The sequence below is a fragment of the Oryx dammah genome, unplaced genomic scaffold (assembly GCF_014754425.2).
Source record: "Oryx dammah isolate SB20612 unplaced genomic scaffold, SCBI_Odam_1.1 HiC_scaffold_3, whole genome shotgun sequence".
NCBI lineage: Eukaryota > Metazoa > Chordata > Mammalia > Artiodactyla > Bovidae > Oryx > Oryx dammah.
Window position 1 is genome coordinate 24,657,563 of NW_024070187.1, and position 9,582 is coordinate 24,667,144.

A 9,582-nucleotide genomic window follows, 5' to 3' on the forward strand; every position below is an offset into this window, starting at 1 on the left:
TTTCGTAAATAAATTCATTTGTATAACTTTTTTTAGATTTCACATATAAGTGATGTGATACCTGTCTTTATCTGATTTACTTGACTTAGTATGGTAATCTCTGGGTCCATCAGTGTTGTTACAAATGGCATTATTTCATTCTTTTTTAACATTCCATTGTGTGTATACACACACACACACACACACACACACACACACCACATTTTCTTTATCTGTTCATTTGCCAGTGGTCATTTAGGTTGCTTGCGTGTCTCAGCTATTGTAAATAGTGCTGCAGCAAACACTGGAGTGCATATATCTTTTTGAATTAAGAGTTTTCATCTTTTCTGGAAATGTGCCCAGGAGTATGATTGGTGAGCTCTAAGGTAACTATTTTTAGTTTTTTAAGAAACCTCCATACTGTTCTCCATAGTGGGCTGCACCATTTTACATTCCTAGCTACAGTGTAGGAGGGTTCTCTTTTCTCCCCATGCTCTCCAGCGTTTGTTGACTTTTTGATGATGGCCATTTTGCCTGATGTGAGGTGACAACTTATTGTAGTTTTGATTTGCTTTTCTCTAATAATTAGCAATGTGAACATCTCTTCACATGCCTATTGGCCATTGTATATCTTCTTTGGAGACATGTTTATTTAGATAATATGTACATTTTTGATTGGGTTTTTTTGTTTGTTTGATTTTGATTTGTCTTGGCCCTCTGGTGGGCTGGGCGGTGTCTAGAGGTGAGTCCAGAGGCTTGGGCTCACTGTGCTCTAGGCAGCCTATGTGTGATGGGTGGGGCTGTGTCCCTGCCCAGTTTGTTGTTTAACCTGAAGTCCACAGGCTATTGGATAGGTCTGAGGGTCTTGGTGCTAATGAGATGTTAACTGTCAACAGCAAGAGTGTTCACCAGGCTGGATGTTCCCCAACATGTCCATCAACAGTGTCTGTGCCCCCAGTGTGAGCCACAGCCACCCCTGCCTCTCCAGGAGGCTGTCCGAAACCAGCAGGTTGGTCTGGCCCAGGCTCCCATCAAATTGCTGCTTTTTCTCTGGGTCCCTGTGTGCTTAAGACTTTGTGTGTGCCTTTTAGGAGTAAAGTCTCTATTTCCCCCAGTCCTACAGGGCTCTTGACTGTATGCCCTGCTCATTCTTCAAAGCCGGACGTTCAGGGAGCTCATCTTCCCAGTGCCGGACTCCAGGCTGAGGAGTCTGATGTGGGGCTCAGAACTCTCCTGTGCGAGAACCTCTACAGCCTAATTATTCCCCGGTTTGTGGGTCACCCACCTGGGGGTATGGGATTTGATTACATTGTGATCTGCCCCTCCTGCTCCTCTTGAGGTTCCTTCTTGATGTTTTTAGTTCTGGTAGCTTCCAGTCTGTTTCATTAGTGATTGTTCTGCAGATGTGATTTTGGTGAAAAGAGGTGAACTTAGGGTCTTTCTACTCTGCCATCGTGGCTGCTTTCTCATTTCATTTCTTTAAAAATGCATGATCTTTATAAAGCAAGCTCCTTTTTAAGGGGAAGGACATTGTTGAGACTGTTTCTCCAGAGATCAGAGTGTTTGCACTGTGGAGAATTTTAAAATACTTGGAAAAGCCAAAAGGAAGCAATTCTGAAGATTCTTTTTAGGAATACTTTAGGAGGTGAATGAACAATTATGAAACCCACCAATTATAATCAGAAGGTAAAATGATATATTATTTCACCTTATAGCTGGGAAAGGTCACTGAGATGATATAGATAGAAGGCAAGAATTGTCCATACAGTGCCAAGAATAGTACAGACAACTGTTGTAAAAAGTGAATTAATAAGAAAAAAGAATGGCAGGGATTAGAATTAATGACAGCAGTGTTCTAGAATGCTCATTGAGATTTCTTGCAGTTAGCATAGAGATGTTTATCTCTGGTTTCTTGGCTTCTTGCTAGACACATATAGTAGGCACTTAAATAGGAAGGGGAGAACCAGTGACAGAATCAAGAGATAGTACAGTTAGTGGAAAGAGTTGGTTTAAATCTCCCCACTGCCATGTGATAGTTGCATGACTCTGGGCAAGTTATTTAACCTTTTTAGGTCTCAAGAATCCTCATTTGTAAAATGGGAATGTTATCCCATTTAGCCTATCCCTTAGGGTTGAGCAGTCAACTGGTTTGAAACCAAACAGCAGCTGACTTGATAATACCTTCTCATATTGACATCCCTTCACTTCTTGTCTCATTTTCTTCATTTCTCTCTCTTCCTTTTTGATATTGCCTGGCCCCCAAAAGGAATAATGTATAACCCTTTGTTTTAGGCTTTGCTTTAAGGATTGGGAATTAGATAAGATTCTAAATAGTCAAACTTTCTAAATTATTAGAACGAACATTTATCAAAGTATGGAAATCAGAATTCCTTTAGGAAACATTGAAAAAACAGTACTAACATAAAACAGTGACCACACAAGACAATATCTGTCTGTCCTATCACCAGATAGAGTCTAAAGTCACTCAGATTAGATTTTAAAAACTCAAAACCTAAACTTATGCTGTATTTAAGTAAGTTTACTCAGCAATGTTAAAATAGAAGCATATCAGGCTAATAATAAAAAGGAAGACAGAAGCCACAGCTTTAACATTGGGGGAATGTTCAACACTTTGCAGTGAAACAGGCAACAGAAAGGCATGTTGTAGTGTTCAAGAATGTAATCCTTAGTGAAGATATCATAGTTATGAATATCTGTGCACCAGGTAGCATAATATTCAAATTCATTGAAAGAGGACAGAGAATTATATGAAATATTAAATGCAGTAGTCTAAGGAGAAGTTAATTCATTCTTTTCAATACATGATAGCTCAGGTGGACAAAGGATAAATTTATGGAAGATGTAAATGCTAGAATTAATGAGAGATATAATTGATATATATCCAGTTCTATAGGTGAAAAGTTTTCCAGTGCATAAGGGACATTCATAAAAGTATCTGTTAAATCACAAAGGAAAGTAATTTCAAAAGTAAAAATAATATAGGCAACTTCTCTAATAACAATAAAAGTAGAAAGTAAACTTGTGGGAAAGAGGAAAGGCTTGCAATCTAGAACCATAAAAAACAATATTTGAGATAGTTTCTTATAACTTAATTATAAAATTCTAAACTACATTTACACATCATTTCAAAATACATGAATTAAAGTCACAAAATCACAAAGACCACAGAACCACATCATCTACCATAATAGTTAGAAAATAAGCATGAAGAGAAAAATTAGATGGGATATGTAAGATTTGAACAACACAATTAACAAACTTGGTTTAATGGATATACCTGTGTGTCTAACAACTTTAAAATTCACATTATTTTCAAGTCGTATGGAACATTTATAAAATTGACCATATGCTAACCCTCAAAGCTACCCACAAGAAAATTTTTGTGGATCATTTTTGCCTATCATATTATTTGATCACAATGCAATTAAATTATAAATCATTAAAAAAATACAACAAGTTTAAAAAGCATATGTTTGGGAAATTTTTTTTGAAAAGGCATATCAAAACAGCTTATGGGTTGCAGAAGAAAAAATTAGAAAATATTTAGAAGTAAATCTAATGAAACAATGTGTATTAAAACTTGTGGAATTTAGTAAAACAGTTTAGAGGACAATTTATAGCCCATTAAGTTAGGAAAAGAAAGACTAGCATTATTGAGCCATGCATTTAATTTAAGTTATAAAAGAACAGAATAAAATTCAAAGTTGAAAGAGGGAAACAATGAAGATAAAATCAGCATTAAAAGTAAAACAAACATATAGTTAAGAGGCTGAAGGCAACAATTCTTTTAAAAAAATAATGGTCTTTTAAAGAAGAAAACTTTAAGGAGATGAGACAGTATAGAAATGATGGAGATATTAAATTGTAAACAAATGGGAATTATAAATTACTTTGTGTCAATACATATGAAAGTTTATGTGAAACGGCTTACAAAAATTAAAATCACCAAAAAATATTTAGTACCCTAAAGAATTTTATAATTCTAAGTAATTTGATTTAGTATTATAAAATCTAGGACCAGATGTTTTATGGGCATATCTGTGAGACATACCAAAAGCAAATACTTATTTTACACAGATTCTTTGTAGAGAACTAAAAATGAGGGAATGCTCAATTTATGAAGTTTGTTAACTATGCTGTTCAAGTCATATATTTTCCACTTTAGGTTTTTGTTATCATAAACACATAACATCGAATTTAAGAGTACGGTTTAGTGAGATTATATAGAAAAACCTTAGTGAGCTTTTTGGCCAACCCAGTACAGTCACGTTGTTGGGGAACAGCTTTCTAGAACATATGCATCATGCAACACTGAAACTCTATACTCACTGATTTCCCTTCCTCCTTCCCACCAGTCCTTGGTAACTATCTTTCTATTATTTGACTACTTTAGGTACTTCGTATGGTAGAGTCATACAATATTGTCCTTTTATGACTGGTTACTTCACTTAGCATAATGTCCTCAAGGTTCATGCAAGTTATAGTATGTGACAGAATTTCTTTCTTGGGCTGCACAGTATTCCATTGTACTACATTTTCTTTATCATTCATCTGTTAATGAATATTTGGATTGCTTCCACCTCTTGGCTATTTTGAATAATGCTGTGATGAACATGAGTGTACATCTGTCTCTTTAAATCTTGCTTTCATTTCTTTTCCATATATGCCCACAAATGGGATTAGTGAATTGTATGTTAATTCCATTTTTCGAGGAATCTATACTCTTTTCCATGATAGGCATACCATTTTACATTCCCATCAACAATGTGTGAGCATTCTAACTTCTCTGTATCTCACCAAAACTTATTTTCTGTTCTTCTGATAGTGGCCATCCTGATGGGTATGAAGGGATATCTCATTGTGATCATCTCTAATGATTAGTGATGTTGAACATTTTTTCACACATTTATTGGCCATTTGTAAAATTTTATTTGGAGAAATGTCTAATCAAGTCCTTTGCTTATTTTAAAATTGGTTTGTTTTCTATCATTGAGTTATAAAATTTCCTTACATTTTCTAGATATTAATCCATTATCAAATACATGATTTGGAAATATTTTCTCTCACCCCATAGGTTGTGTTTTCACTGTGTTGTTTCTTGTGCCATGGAGTTCTAAAATTTGATGGAGTCCCATTTATCTTTAATTTTATTGCCTGTGTTTTAGGTATCATATCCAAGAAATCACTGCTGAATTGAATGTCCTTAAGTTTTTCCCCTGTTTTCTTCTAGGAACTTAATAGTTTTAGGTCTTACATTTAGGTCTTTAATCAAATGAGTTAATTTTTGTAAAGTATAAGGTAACTTTATACCTTTGTATATGGATATCTGGTTTTCCCAACATCATTTGTTGAACAGACCGTCCTCTTCCCATTGCAGTCTCAGCACCTTTGTTGAAAATCATTTGGCCATGTATGCAAGAGTTTATTTCTGGGCCCTCTATTCTTTTCTATTGGTCTGTATGCCTATCTTTATGCCAGTATTACTCTGTCTTAACTATTGTTGCTTTGTAATATGTTTTGAAATCAAAGAGTGTGAGGCTTGCTAGATGCCTTTTTTTTTTTTTAAGATTGTTCTGGTTATTCAGGGTCCTTTAAAATTCCATATGAATTTTACAATTTTTCTTCTGTTTCTATAAGAAGTGTCATTGAGAGTTTGATAGAGATTGCACTGAATCTGTTGGTCTCTTTGAGTAGTACGGACAGTTTAACATTATTGTCTTTCAGTCAGTGTATGTGGAGTGTCTTTCCATTTTTTCCTTTCTTCTTTAATCTCTCCTAGCATTGTCTTTTAGCTTTCAGTGTATAAGTCTTTCACTTCCTTGGTTAATTTTTTTTCTAAGTGCTTTATCCTTTCTAATGCTATAGGATGTGGGATTTTTTTTCGCTTTATTTTCTTTTTGATTTGGTTATTGTAGTGTATCAGAATGCAACTGATTTTTAAGTGTTGATTTTGCATCTTCAACTTTGCTGAATTTGTTAGTTCTAAAGGGGATTTTTTTGTATGTGGAATCTTTAAGGTTTTTTATATATAAGATCATATCATCTGCAAATAAATCATTTTAATTATATTCTTCCCTTTATTCTTTTCAAATTTGTATACCTTTTATTTCTCATCTGGATTGCTCTGGTTAGAATTTCCAGGACTGTGTTGAATAGAAGTAGTGAGAATGGACATCTTCGCCTTGGTCCTGATCTTCAAGGAAAAGCTGTCAGTCTTTCCCTTGTTGAATTCCATGTTAGCTATGGGCTTTTCACATATGGCTTCTGTTATGTTGAGGTAGCTTTCCGTGAATACCTTGCTTGTTGAATGTTTTGATCATGAAAAGGTGTTGAATTTTGTTAGATTTTTTTCTGCATTGATTGAAATAATGGTGTGATTTTTGTCCTTGCTTTTGTTAATGTGCTGTATTACATTGATTCTCCAAAATACAGAAAATATAAACTGACCAGTTATCACAGAAGAAATAAAATTGTCAAAGGACTACCACTCCCAAGACACCAAACCTACATGGTCTGATAGGTGAATTTTACTAAAGTGTGAAAGTATTACTCACTAAGTTGTGTCTGACTCTTTGTGACCCCATGGGCTATAGCCCACCAGGCTCTTCTGTCCATGGAATTCTCCAAGCAAGAATACTGGGTTGCCATTTCTTCCTCCAGAGGATCTTCCTGACCAAGGGATCGAACTCACATCTCCTACATTGCAGGCAGATTCTTTACCCTCTGAGCCACCAGGGAAGCCCAAATTTTACTTAAGTTTGCAAGGAAAAGGAATCTACAATGCTATTGCAACCTCTCCCTGACAGGAAAAAGAGAGAGAGAGAGCAAGCTTTGAAATGAATTTAATGAAGGAGCATAGTCTTGATACATATTAGTAGTGCCTAGTGGTTAAGCAAATAGATTCCAGCTACACTTTAAACCAGTCACTTCTGTGTCAGAGTTAACTGTCCACCACAGAATATAGTTGTAGCTGGAAAATAACGATTCCTGCTTAATAATTTTCTCCGCTTCCTTTCAGCTAGACTAATTCTCAACCATTGAAGGTGACTAGAAGTGACAATTCCCATTTCAAGACCAAGACTTGAAGCAGATGCCCCCTCCCTGTGGAAGCAGAATACTGTTCCCCCAGAGATCCTAATTCCTGGAACCTGTGGTGTTACATGGTGAAGGGGAATTGACCTTAAGATTATCTTGGATAACCTGGATAGCAGACAGGTTCTTTGTAACCATAGGATCCTTAACAGTGGAAGAGGGGGAAGCTGAAGAGTCAGTATCAGTGATGTGTTACAAGAAAGACTCAGCCAGCCCCTGCTGGCTTTAAAGACAGACGGAGTCATGAGCCAGGGAGTGTGGGTACCCCCTAGAGGTTGGAAAAAGCAAGGAAACAGATTCCCCCCTAAAGCCTCCAAAGAAGTGAAGCCCTGCCAACACCTTGGTTTTAGCCCAAGGAGATCTATTTTGGACCTCAGCCCTGGAATTTTAAGAATTTAAATATGTGTTGGCTTAAGCCAGTTAAGTTTGTGATAACTTACTATAGCAGCTATTGGAAGTTAATACTTTCTTCCACTTTTACTTTTTCCTCTCTTTCCAGGAAGGTGAAGTTAACAGTAAAACCTCGATGATGGTAGAGCCACAAGATGGAAGGATCAAGGGCCTGTGAATCACCAAGTAAAGTGAAGTCATCTGCTGGTTGAAAACACACACTTCAGACACTTACATGCAGAAAAAACCTCTGTTGTATTTGAATGATGACATTTGTTACAACTGTTCTCATTCCAGTGAGTACAACTCTCAAAGCCTTAGTTTTCTTATTTAAAAAAAAAAAAGGAGCATATCAATAATATCTACCTCAAAAAAAGGGAAGATATTAATAATAGCTACCTCAAATAGTTACTGTGAAAATTGAATAAGTCACTATAACTGAAGTGTTTAGAATGAAACCTGACACACAGTAAGTGCGATATGTGTTAGTATTAAGATTGTGTGCACACACACACACATGAAATTTATAAGAATAGTTTTTGTTTTGAACATCACAGCAAACATTCTAAACAAAAGATTGGCCAATTGGTAGGTAGAATTCAGCAATACACTGAAAGAGGACTATAGCATGGCCCTCAGTTCAGTTCAGTCGCTCAGTCGTGTCTGACTCTGCGACCCCATGAACCGCAGCACGCCAGGCCTCCCTGTCCATCACCAACTCCCGGAATTTACCCAAACTCATGTCCATTGAGTCGGTGATTCCATCCAACCATCTCATCCTCTCTCGTCCCCTTCTCCTCCTGCCCTCAGTCTTTCCCAGCATCAGGGTCTTTTCAAATGAGTCAGCTCTTTGCATCAGGTGGCCAAAGTATTGGAGTTTCAGCTTCAACATCATTCCTTCCAGTGAACACTCAGGACTGATCTCCTTTAGGATGGACTGGTTGGATCTCCTTGCAGTCCAAGGGACTCTCAAGAGTCTTCTCCAACACCACAGTTCAAAAGCATCAATTCTTCGGTGCTCAGCTTTCTTTATAGTCCAGTTCTCATATCCATACATGAACACTGGAAAAACCATAGGCTTGACTAGACAGACCTTTGTTGGCAAAGTAATGTTTCTGGTTTTTAATATGCTGTCTAGGTTGGTCATAACTTTCCTTCCCAGGAGTGTCTTTTAATTTTATGGCTGCAATCACCATCTGCGTGATTTTGGAGCCCCAGAAAATAAAGTCAGCCAGTTTCCACCACTGTTTCCCCATCTATTTGCCATGAAGTGATGGGTCTAGATGCCATGATCATAGTTTTCTGAATATTGAGTTTTAAGCCAACTTTTTCACTCTTTCACTTTCATCAAGAGGCTCTTTAGTTCTTCTTCACTTTCTGCCATAAGGGTGGTGTCATCTGCATATCTGAGGTTATTGATATTTCTCCCAGCAATCTTGATTCCAGCCTGTGCTTCATCCAGCCCAATGTTTCTCATGATGTACTCTGCATATATATGTACTCATGCATATACAAGCAGGGTGACAATATACAGCCTTGACGTACTCCTTTTCCTATTTGGAACCAGCCAGTTGTTCCATGTCCAGTTATAACTATTACTTACTGACCTGCATATAGATTTCTCAAGAGGCAGGTCAGCATGGCCCTAGAGTGGTTTATTTTAAAAATACCAAAAGTTCAATATTAGGAAATGTTGTTAATATCATTCACAGTTAGCAGTGAATAGAAAGGAACTAGCAGCAGTAGTTCCTTTCTGACTCAGAAGTTGGACTGTTAGAAAAAGGCTCACCTCCTCACAAAAGGAAAAATTATTCCTAAATTATGACATTTGTTACAACTGTTTAACAAATGGTTTTTTCAATAGTCCTATATTATTGAACACAGTACATTGCAAGAAGTAGCTCAGATGGTTAGAATTCAGTTTGTTTATTATTGTTGTTGATTTTCTATCAGAGTTTGGGGTAGTGTTGAATTGAAATTGCCTAAATTCTGATTATGGAGGATTTTTCTAGTATCAGAGTCCAATGCTTATGTGTTAATATTAATAGTAGCCCAAGACTAGAAATGTAGTATATAAACAAACATTTCTTTTACACAAGG

The 9,582-nt window shown here is 36.5% G+C and overlaps 1 protein-coding gene across 1 annotated transcript in view; it reads left to right on the forward strand.

Moving 5' to 3' along the window:
* Positions 1 to 7,852, forward strand: part of TRMT10A (tRNA methyltransferase 10A) — a 33,887-nt gene extending 26,035 nt beyond the window's left edge. Inside the window, exon 9 of the mRNA XM_040237801.1 lies at positions 7,592 to 7,852. The gene's annotated coding sequence lies outside the window, so the exon portion shown is untranslated. The remainder of the gene's footprint in view (positions 1 to 7,591) is intronic.
* The last annotated feature ends 1,730 nt before the right edge of the window (positions 7,853 to 9,582 follow it).